Genomic DNA, 21683 nt, shown 5'->3' with positions numbered 1-21683 from the left:
AGAGAAGACAGTGGCGTGTGGCGCAATGATTCAGGGGGTTGTCGGTGTTCTAATCCATCCCAAAGCTGTTGCGTTTTGTCCAGAACGGGGCTCCGAGCAGGTCACTCAGTTTCAGGAATTCTGTTATCCACAATCCATTGCCTCACAGATGCTGCTTTAGGACAGGGCACATTGCCATGTTGATAGGCTCATCCTCTCCGAACTGTTTCTCTACTGTACGCACTTTATTACTGATACTCGCAAATAAAGCGATAGACGTAATCTTCTGAAGAAGGGAACTAAGTGCCCGAAACCGGTCAAGAAATTAAATTTCTTTTATGCAGGTGGTTGCTTGTTATTTTATTATATACGAGTACAGTTGCCGAAGTGGGCAAGATACTAAAGCAGTACAATGTGTTTATATCTTTACGCATGTAGCGTTTTCTTAAGTGCTGTAAGGGGACCACAACCTAACCACGTTTCCTACCCCAACCTAACTAATTAATTAAGTAGAGTGAGGTAAGGAATATTCCTGACGTGGCGTAATACTGCATCGGACACGCTAACAGCGCAAGCTGTTCCCTCACGAACTGTTGCATTGACCAAATTCACCAATTGTGAAAAGGAAGTCCAGCGCACCAGCAAATTCCCTCACTCATCATTAAGAAGTTTGCTTACCTCGCGGCCCGTAAATTTGTTTCGATGCCATAATTGGTTTCCTCCTAACCCAAAAATCGTGCCTCAACACAAGCATACAATCGACTGCGAATAATGGAATGGCAAGCAGGAAAATCTCAACGCTAAATGAAAGTCTCGAAATAATGGGACGCAACAGTATTTTTAATAGAAAAATCTAATTTCGTGGGCTCTAGTCATCACATATCGGGCACCATTTCAAGTTTATACAATTATCTCCACATCAATTTAATGCCAGTTCAAAATTGTACACTTGCGAATTCGCATGTAAACTTTTCCGCAGCACTTTTAACTCAACCATTTTTAAGCGAAAACATATTCAATTTACCACAGATGAGTGGTGCCTGTCCAAAAACTAGTCCTAGAGCTAAAAGTTTCCCGAGGCTGACTAATTCTTTAACTTAATCTGAACAATATAAAATATTCCGTCGCACTGAGTACAAGTTGACAGCCTGAGCACTAGACGAAAACGGCCTATCATTAAACCGCTTGAAAGTTCGTTTTAAACTGCCTTAAGCACTAGCCTCAGCGTTTCGCGCCTGACTGCATAGGACGCGTTTCTGATTGGTTGGTTTATTCGTCCAAAGGCTGACGGCCTTGGTTCAAATGGCTCTGAGCAGTATGGGACTTAACTTCTGAGGTCATCAGTACCCTAGAACTTAGAACTACTTAAACCTAACTAACCTAAGGACATCATACACATCCACGACCGAGGCAGGATTCGACCCGCGACTGTAGCGGTCGCACAGTTCCAGACTGTAGCGCCTAGAACCGTTCGGCCACCCCGGCCGGCGTTGACAGTCTTAAATGAAATTATAATTAAAATGAGAGCTCGATTTCGGAGTAACTGAAATAATTGTTCATTAATTGTGAGTATGGATGATGTCGACAGTCTATCTGGAATCGTATATAAACATTTAAATAGTTAATATTATGCATTGGTCGCCAAGCAATGTGATTCACCTTATTCTCTGTCTGCCAGAATGACAGAGATCCTGGTCACACCTCTGTTCCCACGCTCCGTGACCATCTGGGTATTATGGGATGGGGATTGCCACCGATCCTAACTGCTTGCTAGCTTATAGCAGCGTAATCTTTGTACACTGTGCGATGAAAAATAAAATATGGGTCAAGATGGGGCACAAATGCCACAAAAGTTCCGATAGTCTCTCATTCCACGTACCATTCACGAATGGAACAGTAAGAGGGAAAGTGATGGTACGCTGCGAACCGATGCTGGTACGATACGGACCTTTCGTCACACGCCGTACGCGGGGTTGAGGAGTGTAGATGCAGATGTAGATCTCTAGAGGAAACGTCAGCACGAGGGCTGCAGCACGGAAAGCTGAGGATGCAGCGAGGCGGAACGGGGCCACGCCCAGTCTGTGATAGCCGGCCGGCTGGTTTCAGGTGCAGCCGACCATGCCTCCAGGCGGCCAGCGCTGCAGGTAGCTCAACACAGACACTGCCGTGGCGACGCACCAATTCGCAAGCCTCTTCATCTGTTCTGTCCTGCTGTCACCAGTTAACATGGTCTCCGCAACGGTCTAAGGTTTTTGTTGTTGATCACAAATGACTGCATGGCGAAACCAAATATCAATGTAGGTGACAAGAGTCACAGGATATCGATATGCGTATATACAGATGGCGTTAGTATAGCGTACACAAGGTATATAAGGGCAGTGCATTGGCGGAACTGTCACTTGTACTCAGGTGATTCCATGTGAAAAGGTATCCGACGTGATTATGGCCGCACGATGGGAATTAACATTGAATGCGGAGTGGTAGTTGGAGCTAGACGCATGGGACATTCCATCTCTGAAATCGTTCGGAATTTCAGTATTCCATGACCCACAGTGTCAAGAGGATGCCGAGAATACCAATTATCTACCATTATCTACCACCACGGACAAAGGAGTGCGCGACGGCTTTCACTTAACGGCCGAGAACAGCAACGTTTGCGAGGAATAGTCAGTGCTAACAGACAAGCAACACTGCGTGAACTGGCCGCAAAAAAAAAAAAAAAATGGTGGGGCGTACGACGAACACATCCGTCGGGACAATGCGGCGAAATGTGGCCTTAATGGGGCTATGACGGCAACGCTGCTACTGAACTCGTCAACATATCGGTTAGACAACAAGGCACTGTGCAAGCTGGTGGTGGCTTCATAATGGTGTAGGCTGTGTTTACATGGAGTGGATTGGGTCCTATGGTCCAACTGAACCGGTCATTAATGCGCCACGTCACCGGGTCACAGCTGTTCGCGATTTGTTTGAATAACGTTCTGAAGAATTCGAGCGAAAGATTTGGCCGTCCAAATCGCCCGACACCAGTCCAATCGAATATTTATGGGACGTAATCGAGAGGCCAGTTCTCGTACAAAATCATGCACCGCCAAAACTTTCGCAATTATGGTCGGCTATGGAGACAGCGTGGCTCAATATTCCTGCAAGAGACTTCCAACGACTTGTAGAGTCCATGCCATGTCGAGTTTCTACACTATGCAGGGCATAAGGAGGTCCGCCAAGATAGTAGGAGCTGTCCCGTGACTTTTGTTTCATTAGCGGTGGCAATGAGAACATAACTTCTGGTCAGGGAAGTACACGCGTATAAATCCGAAATTAAATAGGGGTAATTGAGTTGCGAGTCTAGTAATGACTAAGAAAATAAGATTACGTGTGAGTTACTACAAAAGCACTGTGAAGGTATTACAGCGGGCAAGATAGACAGGCAGCAAACACCCAGCACATTAATATAGGCTGATATGCCTACTAGCGCTGCAGATGATGAAAGAACTGAAAAAATGTACGATGAGATAGAAGAAATTATTGGAACATTTAAAGGAGACAGTTATTTGATTGTTATAGGGACGAAAAATCGACAGCATGAAAAGGAAGAGAAGGAAAAATGCTAGAGCACATGGCCTGTGGAAGTGCAATGGAAACGGAGGCTGCTTGGTAGAATTTAACTGGTTCATATGGCTCTGAGCACTATGGGACTTAACATCTGAGGTCATCAGTCCCCTAGAACTTAGAATTACTTAAACCTAACTAACCTAACGACAGCACACACATCCATGACCGAGGCAGGGTTCGAACCTGCGACCGTTGCGGTCGTGCAGTTCCAGACTGTAGCGCCTAGAACCGCTCGGCCACAGTTGCTGGCTTATAATTTAACTATCTCTGACATTTGGTTTTAAAATCATGTAATGAGATTGCATACATGGAAGGGATCTGAAGGCGCTGGTAGGTTTCAGATTGATTATAGAATGGTAAGACACAGGTTTCGAAGCCAGAATCCAAACTGAAAAACATTTCCAATGGCAGATGTCAATTCCAACCATAATTCATTGGTTGTGGACTTCAGATTAAAACTGAAGGCACTGCGAAATGGTAGAAAATTGAGGAGATGGGACTTGAATAAACTGATAGAACCAGAGATTACTGAGAGTCCCACAGAGAGCATAACGCAACGGTTAACTGTAGCAGTACGAGGAGAACGAATGGGTAACTTTCAAGAACAAGTACTGAAAACAGAAAGGATCAAATAGTCAAAATGACAAAGCCCTGTGAAAATCTTTGGACAAGATATGGGATAATGAATTTAACTGGTGAAAGGAGAATATATAAAACTGAAGCACGTGAATCAGACAAAAGAGAATACAGACGTTCAAAAAATGCTATAGATGACAAGTATAATATAATTAAGTTGGAAGGGCTAGAGGAAAAATTCAAGGTTATGAAAGCATGCATGACTATGAGAAAGACAGATGCTACCTATAGGAAAATCAAATAGACCTTTGGAGGAAAGAGAAGAGACTACGTGAATATCAAGAGCTTAGGTGACAAATCAGGTGACAAATCAGGGGAACTGAAAGATAGAAGAAATATATGGAAGGGCTATCATTGGCAATGAACTTGAAAGTCATGTTACAGAAAGGGAAGAGAAAGTACATGAACACGAGTTGGGAGATATAACGCTGGGGAAGAATTAGAGGACTGAAAGAATCCTATAGAGTCTAGGAGTAGACAACATTCCGCCAGAATGATTAAGATAATGGGGATGGGGAGCTGTGTCAAAACTACCCAACCGGAGTGCAAGAAAATTAGACAGACGAAATAACTCCAGAGTTCAAACAGAAAAAAATCCAGTTTTAAGGAAGGGAGGCACTGACAGATATGAATATCACAGAACTATCAGTTTTATAAGTCGCGCTTGCAGTGGCACGAATTATTGAGAGAAGAATGGAAAAAGTGGCAGCAGCCTGCCACGAAGATCAGTTCGGGCTTCGGAAAAATTAAGGAACACCCGATGCAACACTGACCCCACGACTTGTTTTAGAAGATAGGTTAAATAAAGACAACACTACGTTATAGCATTTTTAGATTTAGAAAAAGGTTTTGACAATGTTGACTAGTCTACACACTTTGAAATTCAGTAGATAGCCAAATTAAATTTAGGGCGGTAAAGACCTGGACCTTCAGTTGAGAGCTTTTGTGGTGGAAGACTCAGGTGTGTTGCGTTAGTGGTGTGAGCTTTGAAGCTTTCGAGGTGTGAGGTGGGCTAGTTTTTTTGAAATTTTCAATCTAAGTGTTTACCATGTAATTGATGTCTGTCTGTCTGCTATAACAAAATCCCCAGGACTTATCAATACCACATATGGAAGTACAGAACGTAACTCACGCTTTACATTTATTTGTTAGCTTAACAACTTGCCATATGGCAGCTGATAGTAGAAGTTCATAAATCAGCGCCACGGGATAAAGTTCCTACAAACTAGTTGGGGTCAATGTCCACATGTGTACATTTGCCCAGAACGTTTGTCGTTTTTTTCTTCGGTTTTAACAGTGAACGACTAGCTTTATTTAACGTGTTTAATGGATCTTAATTTATAGTTCACTATTTCATATAGATTGATTCAGTATTAATAGGACCAGTTCTACTTCTGATCATAGAATGAAGGCTTTCACGTCCGGATGACATTGCTGTTGGTAAACCTTTTGGAGTATACGGTCGTGATCCACGAAATTCTTCTGTTTCTAAAATACGTTAGGACGACAATTTAAAACATCTAAAGCAGCAATGGAAAAACAGCAATGGAAGAATTCAATTTCTCCCTTTTATTACAAAAGAAGCAGATCATATCGCAAAGATTTTACAGAAATACGACCGGTTTTTAGATCAACAAAGAAAATAGATCAAACAATCCGATCTGTAAAGGATAAACGCCCTCCTCTGTCAGCACGTGTGGTAAAGTTTATGGAGGAACAACTAATAGAAGTGTGACTACTCGCCTAAAGGAACATAAAAGTTCTTGCTGACTAGGGAAAATAGACAAATCGGCTGTAGCTAGGATGTCACGAAGTTTTCTGAAACAAAAATTTTATCTACGACGATGAACTGTCATCCCGGCTATGTAGAGAAGTCATTGAAATATATAAACATAGAGATAATTTTTATAGGAAAATAGAGACCATAAAACTTAGCGACATATGAACAATGGCTCTGCAGAATCACTACACAGTTTTTTATCTTTGACTAGACGACAATCGATAGTTAAGTTTCATTTTGACAAGGATCATCTCTGCTTATCATGTGTAAATCCGAACACGCCTCTTTTTCTTCAGCATGTATGTCGCACTCAGACTTCCGACACATCAGTCGCCAAAACTTAAAGGAGGAGCAACGCCTCTGAAGACGTGCAGCGCAGCTCTGGACGAAACGTTAGGAACAGGCGAGTTTCGTGGACCACGATCTTATACCCCTAGACGGTTACCAGCAACAATAGCTCAACTTCATTTTACAGAAACTGTGAGAAGAAAAACGTCCTCCATTCCGTTGTCTTCTAAAACGTTAGAGGAGGCTAAAAAGCTAACAGAAAATGGGTCTTCCATTAAAAATGCAGCTAAAAGGCTTGGATGTAATGGATCCCCATTTCGAAAAAGACTTAAATCAGGCTTTGCAGTGGCATTAGTGGGGCGTTTCAAGAGTATTTTCTGAGACAGAGCAAACTGAATTGGCGGAGCACTGTATCAGTATGGATTCCATGCTCTGTGGAATTAGGTATAAAAATTTTCGACATTTGGCATATTAGTTTGCCGAAAGTAATGATGTAAAACACCCGTTTAGTAAGAAAAGCAAGTGACAGGGGAAAACTACGCTCGTTCATCGCTCGTAATAGTTTAAGTTTGTAACAACCGGAGAACTCAGTATCTGGAGGACAATAGGGTTCAGTGAAGCACATATGAAACTTTTTTTAGTAACTTGAAGACTTTGCAATCCGAATATAATTTTCCGCCCCATAGACTCTATAATGAAGACGAAACAGGAATACAGACAGTACCGGTAAAACTGCAGAAAACTGTGGTAAGAAAAGGCAAAAATACAATAATACGAAGTGTTTATTTGTGTTAAAATGTTTTATATTTAAATTAGTGATATATTATTGTCTTGTTTTGACGTTTAATACGATCACAACGACGGGAACAATGATGATGATGATGATGATTTTGATAAATTAAAACGTTATACAGGTTAATAATGGCAGTAATTGACATATCTGACAAGTACTGTAAGTCTCCTTTAGTATAATAATAATAATTTCTTCTTGCGTGGAATTTTGAGCCATAACAATACAATGTTTACCCCAGGCATGAGGTAAAGATCCCTTTCTTCATTTGTAACATTTTGTTAAGTACAACTTTACTACATCATACAAGCAATCTTGAACTTATGATGTCGTTTTAAGTACCATCCTAGGTGTGTTGCGTACCATCTCTTGTTATGCAATCAGAAAAGCGGAAGGGAAAAATAGAAAAGTGTTAAGTGCGCACCTTTGCCTCCGCCTACCGTGTATCTTAAAAGATTATGTTCAGAATTAATTTCCGTCTGTATACCTAGAAAATATAGATTAAATGCCTCAGAACACTTTGTCGGCTTTAGCCATTTAGTTGCTACTATTCTTCTTATTTATTTGTAACATGTATTTAAGACAAGTTACTCCTTGTCTGAAAAGTGAGATTAGTTCATTTAACTGCCAGAAGTGAATCAATTTGTTTTTCACTTTTTGGTATCAGAACTGACAGTTTTGAGGTGTCTGACAACGTTAAACTTAGAACCAATGAAATTTGAAAAGAGTTGCATAACTGTAGTTTTAGAAAGCAAATTGAATGTAATAGGAGAAACTGAAACGAACTTAAAGATCAAAAAACTTCTTCTCAAAATTAAGGACTACATACTAAGAGGACGAAGAAGTCCAGGTAGACCAAAGAAGGAAAAGTACATTGAAAGCTGAAAAAACTACTTCGAAAAAAAATGTAGAATGTTAGATAAACTACGCTGGGCAGAATGCGTGAGTTTGTTCGTGTCCACCGCTGTCAGCAGCAAGCCGTGAACGACTGGTGCATCGCGACATTGCATTACGTTCTCGGAGCAGCGTAACTTTACGAGTTTCGTAAAAGACCATCACGATACTTCTGCTGAATGGATGACAGTACAGTACTCAGTAATCTGTGTCAAAACAAGCGCCTACATTTAAGAGGATATACTCAGAAAAGAAGTAAGACGTACGATTACTGTCAGTGTGATCTTGATAAATGTGTTGAATAAATACATGGCGTATGTTTCACAGAATAGTGCAAGTCAGTCAAAGTAAGGAAGATTAACGTTTTAGTGAGCCATCGATGGCGAGGTTATTAGAGTCAGATCTCTCGTTCCAATTATGAAAAACTGGGAGGGAAAACGGCCGTGTCTGTTCCAACTGAGACACCTCGGGGTTTGGATTAAACGATTTAGGCAAACCGCACAAAACCTTACTCTCGGTGAGCAGACGAGATTTGAACGTCGTCCCACCGAGTTCGAGTGCCTAAGCTCTGGCGATCCTCTCGATTCGTGGCGGCCTCAGACTCAGTTTCTCCGCCTTTTTATTCAATCAGCTTCTCGGTTGGCTTCGCGAGACTAAATGAACCCAGTTAAGATCCCCAAACACGGGATGTCCGGATCAGTAGCCAGCAACTCTTGATGCTACCTGACGGAGGCAGCAAACAAAAATGTTCTACTTCGTCTTTTCTCGTGCTATATTCTTAACTGCGCTTATAGATGTTGCTACCGAAGACCACAACGTCTATGAGCTTGCGGTGAAGACTACTGTGCGAGAAAAGATGAATTTAGTGAGAACACATGCAACACGTCTTGTGGCGCAGGTCTCAGTAGTAATTACGTATTTTTCTATCCATTGGTCTTTGCTGAAGATCGTTCATTTGCTTAGGCCGCATGTTAGTTGCGCCAACATTATACGAGGGGTGTACAATAAGTAATGCAACACATTTTTTCTCAACTAATTTCGGCTAAAACATGTGGAAGTCGTTATGGGACATCGTGGAATATTCGCGCTTCAAGCCCTGTAGTTTCTTGAAGTTCCGATAGGTGGTGGGCGCTACCCGAAGCCTTAAAGATGGGGTGCGTTCCTAGCAGAGAGCTGTCACTGAGTTTCTTTTGACGGAAAACCAGAACAGTGCAGATATTCATAGACGCTCGCAGATTGTCTACGGAGAAATGGCAGTGAACAAAACGCGGTGAGTCGTTGGGCGTCTGTCATCATCACAAGAAGTTCGTGCAGACCTGTCCGATCTCCCGCTTACCGGTCGGCCGCACACAGTTGTGAAATTGAAGAAACGACATCAGAATGTTCGTCGCCATAAAAATGCAAACGAACTGCCCCTTCTCCATGACAACTCAAAGCCTCACAAGTATGCGCAACCAGGGGGAGCTCACAAAACTTCATTGGACTGTTTTGCTTTACCCAACCCTTCAACTCGGAACTCGCACTGTCCGACTTCCATCAGTTTTACAAGTTGCGACAAGGTCGCGAATTGAAATAGTGATCCAGGAAATGTAGAATGAGTTTATTTTATTCCCATCAATGATCACAAAACGTTTGGTCCTTAGACTGCCGGTTTCAGTCAACTATGACCATCTTCAGATGTGTTTTATAACTTGTCCTAATATAATAAAAACATAGCGGCATTGCAATAAAGCCACTACGGCTTTATTACTTTAGGACAACTTATAAAAGAGATCTGAAGATGGTCATTTCGGACTGAAACCGGTAGTGTGAGGATCAAAAGTATTGTGGTCACTGGTTGAAATAAAAGAAATTCATTCCATCTGTTTGACTCAATGAAGGATGCACTCAACGGGAAGCGGTACGTGGATGATGGGGAGGTCATTGATGCAGCAAGACGTGGGCTCCGACGTTAACGAGTAGAGTCGTACCATGTCGGCATACAGGGCCTTCCGGTAAAGTGGCTTAAGGCCGTCGTATTGAACGGAGATTATGTTGAAAAATATGGTTTTGTAGCCAAAAGAGTGAGGAAAAATATGGTGTATGGGAATCCTGAATAAAATCAACCTGCTTTCAGAAAAAATGTATTACGTTAATTACTGAATGCCCCTTGTACATTTAGAATAAATGCAGACTAGCTGAGATTTGTCTTCAAACCATTTTTATGTCATTTTCGTCAGTAAGACAATTTCCTCATATAGTTTTGCCGTTTCTGAAACTCCAGTTTGTGAAATTGGGAGGAAGATTTGTAAACCATTGTGGCTTTATTCTAAAGAAGGTGATGCAAATTCTGGCTGACCGTCTCTATGAAGATTAAAGGTAGCTATTTGAAATAATTCTACGTGAGTACTGGCAGAGGCTACTTAACGAAACTAAGACTAATCTCATTCTCTATTCTTCTCTAAAACAATCCTGTGATCGTTTGGTAACAGCTGTCGATAGAAATGTAAAATTTATGCACAAAAATAAATTAATTAAAAAAATTTGCCATCTGAAACAAAAATAGAATTATCACTATAGATTTCTTTGGAAATTTGGAAATTTGTGGTAACGTCTTATGGGACCAAACTGCCGAGGTCATCGGTCCCTAAGCTAGGTTACACACTACTTAAACTAACTTAAGCTAAGACAACACACACACACACACACACACACACACACACACACACACACACCCATGCCCGAGGCAGGACTCGAACCTCCGACGGGGGGAGCCGAACGAACCGTGACAAGACGCCCTACCCCGCGCGGCGTAGATATCTTTGCGAAAGGCACTGTGTCCCACTCTTCTATTTTTAATCGTTTCAATCTATGATATACAGTTTATTAAATTTCCGGTTCGGCATGACACATACGTTGATATTCGGAACAAAGTATCTTTCCCATGGCGATGGGTCTGATTTGTGCTCAGTGAGTATGTGGCAGGTTACAAACAAAAAGCGCGTGGGTTCAATCCCCAATCGGTAATAGGAATATTTTTCCTGTTGGGTACCACCTCTCTCATCTATGGCAGTGACTTGTTACTGTGATAAATGCCGTGCTGCCGCGTGGTTCTGAGTCCAAGTTAAGTCTGTAATTGAATACAGTTTAACGGCCACAGGAAGCCAACGGCCTTGCCGCAGTGATAACACCGGTTCCCGTCAGACCTCCGAAGTTAAGCGCTGAGGGGCTTGGTTAGCACTTGGATGGGTGACCATCCGGTCTGCCAAGCTCTGTTGGCAAACAGGCTGCACTCAGCCCTTGTGAAGCAAATTGAGGAGCTACTTGCTTGGGATGTAGCGGCTCCGGTCACGAAAACTGACAACGGCCGGAAGAGTGGTGTGCTGACCTCACGACCCTCCATATCCGCATCCAGTGACGCGTGTAAGCTGAGGGTGACACGGCGGTCGGTCAGTACCGTTAGGGTCTTCCGAGAAGTGTTCGGAAGGAGTTTTGTGTAGTTTAGTTTAGTAACGGTCGGAGAAAGGCAAGGACACGTACGGCCGGTAGGACCGTGCCTAGTAAAGCATTGTGATGTTAAAACCAACCGTTGGGTTGAGGGCAGCTTTAGAGTTGGTTATCGGAGGAATTATTATTCGATCTGCATCTCAATCCAGGGAGTAATTGAACGTAATTTAATAGCAGTGCAGCAGACGCCACTGAACAAAATTTAGGCAAAACAGGATAGATAAAGCAGTTTTAAATACAGAACTATTGGTCAAGGCCATTATACTAATTTTCCCCGCCGGTAAGTGCGCTAAGCTGCCTCAGTCATAAAGGATTGCATGTAGCAAGTTTCTTCTCGACAAAACGCAAATAGAAATAACGACAATGCATGGCTTCTGCAGCACCACGGGGAAGATACATAGATGACGGATAGAATATTAACAGATTTAGGACAGAATTGTGAACACATTTAACATACAAAGAAAATAAAGAAAATACGTAAGCCTGACTGACATTTTAGGGAGGTTTCCCTTAATACAATGGGAGAATGCGAAGGTCGACATTACACCCTCCTAGTAAGAATAAGAAGCAGTTAGTAGTAAATATAGAGAATAAGAAATAAAGATCAGCAACAAACTACCAAATAAATGGTCACACAACAGAGTTACCTAAGGTGGACTAAGGCATCTAATACAAGTAGGATCTCCTTCTACCTGCTCTTCGAGGAGGGAATCTGAGTAAAGACTGTTAGCCTGATTTTCACAAGACTGGAACTGGATTAGCCCATCTGTCGGCAGCCTGAGGGGGTTGGAGGAGATTTCTGCCTAGTCCGAGCATATTGTGCCTGTCGGGAACGATTTCACTGCATGAAGTATACAGAATGTTTCCTGTGGCCTCACAAGAGCATTTCTGGTCGTTAGTTTATGTTGTGTACATAGTTCCGCGTAGTCTGCGCGTACACAACTTTCCCACTAGAGCGCACCCCGCTAAGCACAACAACGCAGGCGCAGCGCTCGTCTGTCTCCGCACTACGAGATGGCGCTGCCTAAGAGACGGACCAAATTCTGCTTTCGCCGATCCGCATATTAATATGTAACGCAGCCAATGAGATTGCTGCTAACGTAGAACCTTTTCTCTTCGCGGATCACAATCACGCAGTGATACCTGAACGCGCGAGGTATTAAAACGAGTGTACAGACCTCCGATTAGTTAGTCTGCATTAGTCTGCATTTGTCTGCACCAATCTGTACCAGTCTGCATTTGTCTGTACCAGTCTATAATCAAGTTTCAGTCTGCGCCTAATAAGATTATCATATTCCTGTACATAGCCATGAAGAGAAATGTATAGACACTTTGTCAAGTGTCAGAGATATGTGAGAATAAGATTAACGTACCAAGACCAAAGGAACTTCAGATTGTCAATTCTAAATAGAGGTTCAAATGGCTCTGAGCACTATGGGACTTAACATCTGTGGTCATCAGTCCCCTAGAACTTAGAACTACTTAAACCTAACTAACCTAAGGACATAACACACATCCGTGCCCGAGGCAGGATTCGAACCTGCGACCGTAGCAGTCACGCGGTTTCGGACTGAGCGCCTAGAACCGCGAGACCACCGCGGCCGGCAATTCTAAATAGCATCCAGAATCAAGTTACGTAAGGTTTATGCTTGTTACTATTTTAATAAATGTGTGTGAAAATTAATCAAGCTTTGTTTAAAGTTGGTCACCGTCAATCTGCTACTCTAACTGTGCAAGTGGCATTTCTATCGTCTGACCTAACGGCAGAAGATAAACACGCCACGATAAGACCACGACACATATTGCTGACACTCGCCTACTTCGTTAGTACGACAAGTCAAATAATCTGATGGTGTGTGTACCGAAGGTCTTACAGTACGCACACCACAGTTTACAAATATCATCACAAATGGGCGTTTTTTTGTATAAACTGCCCATGAGAATCCTCAGGGCGAGAAACCGGTGAAGTACACTGCAGCTTCAGTGCTGTTTTGGCGAGAAGTTGAAGGTTTAACAAAATTCTGGAGATGCTCTGATCTGAAATATGCTGCCTCCAATGGCAGTAGCCGGCCCAGTGCCGCGTCGTCCAGCGCCTGAGGTACGGAGCTCGACCCGAAGTGCTGTGTTCGCCGCTTGCGCTTTACAATTATCGCGCTGTAGGCAGCCCGCGACACGTTTGCGCATACTACCTGTGCGAACACTGTAGTAATAAGGCATTCTTGCGTACACCTTAAGCGACCTGCGGGTTGTCTATGTGCATTTCTGTCTTTACTACTTACAGAATACAGCAATGTAAGGCACTAAAGAGAGAAGTAAATAAGTAGTGACAGGAAGTCATGGCGAAATAGCTGCAGGAAATGCGAAGAAATTGAAAAGGAAATGGTCACCAGGAAGGAATTGTGCTCTATCATCATATGTCACAAACTGCTGCAATCCTGCCTTACAGAGCGGACAATTCTCTGACCTCGACGTTCTGTGATGAGGATGGACGTCCGACATCTTGGTGTCATAGTTCTTCAGACATTTCCGGTAGATGCAAGCGACAGTAAGACGTACACAACCTACCAGCTTCGACTTTTACGAGATGTTCGTTCCCAGTCACTGGGTCAAAGCATTTTTCCCTTTGTCAAAGCCGTTTATGTCACTAGATATATGCATTTTCTGCCCGTATCGTCGCTGAAATGATTTCCTATTCGTCTCTGTTGTGTTTATATACTTGCCTTACTGCGTCACGTGCTCGCAGCGCCATCAAATGGTTCAAATGGCTCTGAGCAATATGGGAATTAACATCTGAGGTTATCAGTCCCCTAGAACGTAGAACTACTTAAACCTAACTAACCTCAGCACATCACTCTCATCCGTGCCCGAGGTAGGATTCGAACCTGCGACCGTTGCAGAGCAGTCGCGGGGTTCTGGACTGAAGCGCCTAGAACCGCTCTGCCACAGCGGCCGGCTGCAGCGCCGTCAGATGAGTCTGGTGAGACACAGTGGTCATGATGTTTGGCTCATTAGTGTTTATTCAGAGCACTTCTGTTGCTCCGTGTCACCTTGTCATACAGAACCTTTCTTCTTGCTACAATTTCTTTCCAAGGCTATGGAAAAAATACACGTAAGCGAGTGAAGCCAGACATACAGGATGTCCCTGGATGTCTGTGGTTAAGCGATTCGACAGGAACCATCATTCGAAGCAAAAAAAATCTAGTAAACATGGGCTCTAAAATGCATACGTTACCAGCTACGAGCAGTAGAAGAGGTGTGTTTCACAGCGGCAAAGATGAACAGGTGCTTATAGATCTTAAGGTATGCATTTTAGAGAAAACGTTTACTAGACGTTTTTGCTTCGAATGATTATTTCTCTCTTATCGTCCCGGGACAACCTGTGTGTGTGTGTGTGTGTGTGTGTGTGTGTGTGTGTGTGTGTGTGTGTGTGTGTGTGTGCGTGAGTGCGTACGTGCCTTTATCATACGGCCGGGAGAAAGGTGTGCTGACCACGTGTCCCTCCTTATCCGCATCAAGTGACGCCTGTGGGCTGAGGATGACACGGCGACCGGTCGGTACTGTTGGGACTTCATGGCCAGTTCGGGTGGAGTTCAGTTTTCTCTATCGTTACAAAATATCAGCGAGAGTAATTCAACATTTCCTAACATTTTATCTTCAAACGCATGAGGAGAACAAATATTCGCTTTGATCTTCATTCTAATAATTTTTATTTTCTTAAGTCCGTCTTAATCACATAGATTTCTTTACACTTTATGACCGGTTTCGGCTTATCGCCATCTTCAGATCGTTAAAATATTCTGATACAAATCATCGTCATGTCAAACATGTTTAACTGAAGATGGCGATAAGCCGAAACCGGCCATAAAGTGTAAAGAAATCTATGTGATCAAGAAGGACTTGTGAAAATAAAAGTGCTCAAAACAAAATGATCGCGGACTCGTTATGTCTTCAGTTGATAAATCCTAATAATTATTTTTCTGAATTTCCAGTACATGAATTTAATTTGTGATAAACTGCAAGTGTTTCATTTAATTTCTTAGTTCAGTTTTGCCTAATGTAATGTAATCTGTCACTTCAGTTCGAGTTTTTAATTTTACTTTCGGGAAACCAAACTATTTCTAGAGCTCTAGAATTGGTGCTGGCAGATTTTCTTGAAACGATATAGTTTGTGCTTCAGTCATTTTAAAGAGATAGCTGCCTGTCAGCTATCACGCGACTGAAAGTGGGTGTACCTCCGGCAGAAAGTGCTCAGCACTACCGTGTACCCCATCTGACACTGTCTGGCTACCAGTACTGAAGTGTCCAGGACTAGTCAGAGTTGTGCATTGCCTGAACTCAGGAAAAAGAAGGGAAAGGTCTCGTCGACGGCGATGTTATTAGAAACGGAGCACGAGTACTGACTGGGGTAGGAAATCGAGCGTGCCCTATGAAAAGTACCATACTTTACCATTAACATACCATTTGCTATTTAGTAATTTAGGGAAATTAAGGAAAATCTAAATCTAGAAGGCTTGGTGAGGACTTGAACTGTCGTCCTCCTAAATAACAATCCAGTGTCTTACCACCCTGCTCTGAACACCGAAGCGAAAAATTCTGCTGAGGCAGCATTAGGCAGGATTTGTGCGTCGGTCAATGATACACTACTGGCCATTAAAATTGCTACACCAAGAAGAAATGCAGGTGATAAACGGCTATTCATTGGACAAATATATTATACTATAACTGACATCTGATTACATTTTCACGCAATTTGGGTGCATAGATCCTGACAAATCAGTACCCAGAACAACCAACTCTGGCCGTAATAACGGCCTTGATACGCCTGGACATTGAGTCAGAGCTTGGATGGCGAGTACAGGTACAGCTGCCCATGCAGCTTCAGCACGATACCACAGTTCATCAAAAGTAGTGACTCGCGTATTGTGACGAGCCAGTTGCTCGGCCACCATTAACCAGACGTTTTCAGTTGGTGAGAGATCTGGAGAATGTGCTGGCCAGGGTAAGAGTCGAACATTTTCTGTATACAGGAAGGCCCGTACAGGACCTTCACCGAAGAGTCAAGCAGTATATTGCTCCCTCCTACGTATATTTCGCGAAGGGACCATGAGGATAAAATCAGAGAGATTAGAGCCCACACGGAAGCATACCGACAATCCTTTTTTCCACGAACAATACGAGACTGGAATAGAAGGGAGAACCGATAGAGGTACTCAGGGTACCCTCCGCCACACACCGTCAGGTGGCTTGCGGAGTATGCATGTAGATGTAGATGTAGATGTAGATGCAACATGCGGTAGTGCATTATCCAGCTGAAATGTAGGGTTTCACAGGGATCGAATGAAGGCTAGAGCCACGGGTCTTAACACATCTGAAATGTAACGGCCACTGTTCAAAGTGCCGTCAATGCGAACAAGAGGTGACGGAGACGTGTAAACAATGGCACCCCATAACATCACGCCGGGTGATACGCCAGTATGGCGATGACGAATAATACACGCTTTCAATGTGCGTTCACCGCGATGACGCCAAACACGGATGCGACCATCATGATGCTGTAAACAGAACCTGGATTCAGCCGAAAAAATAACGTTTTGCCATTCGTGCACCCAGGTTCGTCGTCGAGTACACCATCGCAGGCGCTCCTGTCTGTGATGCAGCGTCAAGGGTAACCGCAGCCATGGTCTCCGAGCTGATAGTCCATGCTACTGCAAACGTCGTCGAACTGTTCGTGCATATGGTTGTTGTCTTGCAAACGTCCTCATCTGTTGACTCACGGATCGAGACGTGGCTGCACGATCCGTTACAGCCATGCGGATAAGATGCCTGTCGTATCGACTGCTAGTAATACGAGGCCGTTGGGATCTGGCACGGTGTTCCGTATTATCCTCCTGAACCCAGCGATTCTGTATTCTGCTAACAGTCATTGGATCTCGACCAACGCGAGCAGCAATGTCTCGATACGATAAACCGCAATCGCTATAGGCTACAATCCGACCTTTATCAAAGTCGGTAACGTGATGGTACGCATTTCTTCTCCTTACACGAGGCATCACAACAACGTTTCACCAGGCAACGCCGGTCAACTGCTGTTTGTGTATGAGAAATCTGTTGGAAACTTTCCTCATGTCAGCACGTTGTAGGTGTCGCCACCGGCGCCAACCTTGTGTGAATGCTCTGAAAAGCTAATCATTTGCATATCACAGCATCTTCTTTCTGTCGGTTAAATTTCGCGTCTGTAGCACGTCATCTTCGTGGTGTAGCAATTTTAATGGCCAGTAGTGTATAATGGGGTATGCAGCGGTCAAGGTCTTAAGACAGGTGAAGGAGAAGTACAGGTCTTTAATAAACTTGCCAACGGGAAATATCAACAACATCTCAGAGGCACTACAGATTGTAATTGACGGCTGCCACCAGGAGCGTGGGCAGCTTGTTACGCGGGTCATGCTGCTCGGAACAATGGGGCCAGGTAGACAGCTGTGATGTAGTCTAGTACAGACCGTTGCATGAGGTATTGTCAGTCATTCTGTTCTTCTTATTGGGTGTCTGCCTTTTGTTGTTCCTTGAGCTTATTGTTCTCGTATTTGGTTTTCATTCAGTATTTAGCTCTTGTCAAACCTGGCTGTTATATGAATGCGTGGTGCCTGTTCTTTCGGACCAGTCTGAAAGAACAGACGCCATGCGAAATACGCACCTGTGATGTAAGGTGAAGGTGGAGAGGAGAGAAAGAAGAGGAAAGGGAAAGGACTATTGATGTCAGCTGCATTGGAACTTTAAGTGGAATCAGGGGCGCCAAGTGAAACGTGCCCCGGACCAGGATTCGAACCCCAGATCCTTTGCTTATTAGGCAGTAGCGTCAACCACTGCGCCACACGCACGCAGTGCTTATCGCAGTTTCACGGACTATCTCTGTACCTCTATAAGTCGATCCACACTCCGATCTAGGGCCACCGATTTGCAGTCCCCGTTCTAACCGGCCCTACCATCTTGTTGCTCAAAGTTGGTTTATTTATGTTTGGATTATGTTAGTAACTTGGGAGCCGATCACACTTTCACAGCACTTGCCACGCTGAGATAGTGACACCCTGCGGCGAGTGACAGGGATATTCGAATTTAAATAACCAGTTCTGTTAATAATAAAAATACTCATCTTTTTGTTGCTCTTCTTTGTTGTGTATTGATGGCTCGTTGTGCATTTCCTTTCTGTGGTTTATCTTCCTATAATTGTCCAGAAGACGATCGGGTTGATGCTTTAATAATTATATGAATTCTGGTGATCGTTTTGCAGAAATACAAATTTATTTTCAGTCATTTCACTTCACAATACAGATCAATAAAACACACACAACTCGTTCTCCAGCTTCGTATTTCAAACTCGTACAACAAACTGCATAAAAGAACAAATATTTACCTCTAGAAACATGTAGGAAAGAATTTACTATCATATCGATCTATTTATGCAAGACAATTTTTTGAACATATATTTCATAAATAAAATACAATTAACTGTCTTATCTTCTTTGAGAAGTCCATAATTACCGTTGTAATTACATTAAGTATTTATAAGCGTTAAAATTTAAACATTTTCGCATAGTTATATAGCAGTGGATCTTTGGTTTATCACTTCATATGATCCAAGATCGGTTAGTACGTTTATCTCACCATAGTCAGTTTTATTAAACCGTCCATATCCTCCATGTTAGCTACTTCGATATTCCTGCAGGAGGTTGGACGTAATTGCGCATCCTCACTGATGGTGGTGGATTCATTGCTTGTCGAGGCGAATCAGGTTTATGAATGCATGGTGTCCGTTCTTTCGGGTGTGTCTGAAACTGTGACACATATTATGAAAATTGAAGGTGGAGGGGAGATAAAGGATACCGTATAAAGTCCCGATGCAACTGACAACAGTAGTTCATTCCCTTTCCTTGGCTTCCTCTCCCCTACCTTGGCTTTGTTTAGGGATTATCCATCGTGAATGGAAAGAAAGAAGTTCTCTGTCAAACGAACAAAGATATTGTCACTGTAGAATCTAGAGAAAAATGTTGAGTTTGTGTGGTTTTAATATTTGTATTTTATGACTGTGGAAACACGACATTGGTTCTAGTGCTACCATAACTACCACCACCACTACGTCAGTACTTAGCTAAAAAGATGTTTCGAGACTGTGACTCTGAAGTAGCAGATTGTGTCCTTGACTCGCCACAGCCGGGACTCCCGGAATCGAGGGCGATCATCGTTCAGACCAGAAAATCCCATCCGGTCTACGGCGCCTCCGCCAACCATTCTGGAGAACGCCGTTGCCCTACGAAAGCTATCATCAGGCAACCTCACACGCACTTCGCTGTGTGCCATCCGGCCAGCGGGCTGTGGCCATGTGGCGTAGCCTCCAAGCAGCAGAACGGCAGGCCTCTGCTAGGTCAATCAGAATACATTTCTCACAAGTCTTCTTGTGATATGATTCTCACAATTCCGCCGTTTTCTACACTCACATATCGATAAAAGCGTACGACCGATAACTAGTCTATCACTAATGACAAAAATCATTTGTTTCAGTCGCCAGCCTTTGTGGCCGAGCGGTTCTAGACGCTTCAATCTGGAACCGCGCTGCTGCTACGGTTGCAGGTTCGAATCCTGCCTCGAGCATAGATGGGTGTGCTGTCCTTAGGTTAGTTAGGTTTAAGTAGTTCTAAGTCTAGGGGACCGATGACCTCAGATGTTAAGTTCCATAGTGCTCAGAGCCATTTGAACCATTTGAATTTGTTTCAATCACGTAAATTTAGCTAAATAAAAGGTGGATCTTGTGTCGCATAACTTGTGCTTGTAACAACAGCACATTATTGCTTGTGATTTCCTGGTTTCTTTAATACCAAATATTTCACTTATGTGACAGCATACGGTTTATGTTGCAAACATATTTTATCAGTTACAATCACCTTTTATCCACAGTTACATAAAAGATTTTATGACGGACAAATTTCATGAGCTAACCCCGTCAAAACTGCTACGAGAATAATACACAACGTGACTCTAGTTACTATTTCTAAACAGCTTTTTAGTGTACATCTGCTGTCGACGTACGAGTTCAAAATACCACACCCTCTAACCTAGTAAACCATACAAAAGGATATTGTTATCACTATTAAGTAATCAAAACATCGATATGAAAACGTCGATGACTTTTAATACAAACTGGCTAAAAGCAAAATACGACTCCAGATTCATAATCCTCGCGCGAAATGCTACAGCTGGTTGTGCATGACCTTTGCATTTCACTTAGTTTTGATGTTCTGCATCTACTTCGACATCTATATCCTGCAAGCCACCTTACGATGTGTGACGCAGGTTACGTCCTCCACCACTATCACTTCCCCCACTGTCGGTCCCAGTCGCGGATGCTACGGCTGTTGCTATGCCTCCGTTTCAGCCCAAATCCCCGTGTTTCAACTATTTTACCTTCGGAGATTTTTCATAAAATGTTGATAATAATATAACGAATATTTAAAAATCTTTCTTGATCTGTTATCCTCGTCACATCCCGGTCCAATTACGCCTTGGAAACACGATTACCATGAATAGAGAAAGTGTACCCTAAGGACTCCCAATGATGTAATCGTTGAGCTGTAGAATAAATTGCCCGTCAGTCTCAAATAATGTTACAGTAAGTATTACACTACTGGCCACTAAAATTGCTACACCACGAAGATGACGTGCTACAGACGCGAAATGTAACCGACGGGAAGAAGATGCTGTGATATGCAAATGATTAGCTTCTCAGAGCATCCAAACAAGGTTGGCGCCGGTGGTGACACCTACAACGTGCTGACATGAGGAAAGTTTCCAACCGATTTCTCATACACAAATAGCAGTTGGTCGGCGTTGCCTGGTGAAAAGCTGTTGTGATGCCTCGTGTAAGGAGGAGAAATGCGTACCATCACGTTTCCGACTTTGATAAAGGTCGGATTGTAGCCTATCGCGACTGCGGTTTATCGTATCGCGAAATTGCTGCTCGCGTTGGTCGAGATCCGATGACTGTCAGCAGAATGTGGAATCGGTGGGTTCAGGAGGGTAATACGGAACGCCGTGCTGGATCCCAACGGCCTCGTATTACTAGCAATCGAGATGACAGGCATCTTATCCGCATGGCTGTAACGGGTCGTGGCGCCACGTCTCGATCCCTGAGTCAACAGATGGGGACGTTTGCAAGACAACAGCCATCTG

The 21683-nt window shown here is 43.2% G+C and overlaps 1 protein-coding gene and 1 pseudogene across 2 annotated transcripts in view; both read left to right on the top strand.

Moving 5' to 3' along the window:
* LOC126175539 (glycogen-binding subunit 76A) overlaps window positions 1-21683 on the top strand; it is a 469828-nt gene that overhangs the window by 132726 nt on the left and 315419 nt on the right. Inside the window, exon 1 of one of the 2 annotated variants that reach the window (XM_049922374.1) lies at window positions 15011-15048. The exons of the other annotated variant lie outside the window; for it this stretch is intronic. The gene's annotated coding sequence lies outside the window, so the exon portion shown is untranslated. Of the gene's footprint in view, window positions 1-15010; window positions 15049-21683 lie in introns of those variants that run through there. 2 annotated transcript variants of the gene reach the window in all.
* Window positions 11122-11239, top strand: LOC126177646 (5S ribosomal RNA; annotated as a pseudogene).

The sequence above is a fragment of the Schistocerca cancellata genome, chromosome 3, assembly GCF_023864275.1.
Source record: "Schistocerca cancellata isolate TAMUIC-IGC-003103 chromosome 3, iqSchCanc2.1, whole genome shotgun sequence".
Taxonomy (NCBI): domain Eukaryota; kingdom Metazoa; phylum Arthropoda; class Insecta; order Orthoptera; family Acrididae; genus Schistocerca; species Schistocerca cancellata.
This window is presented reverse-complemented; position numbering and strand designations above follow the sequence as displayed.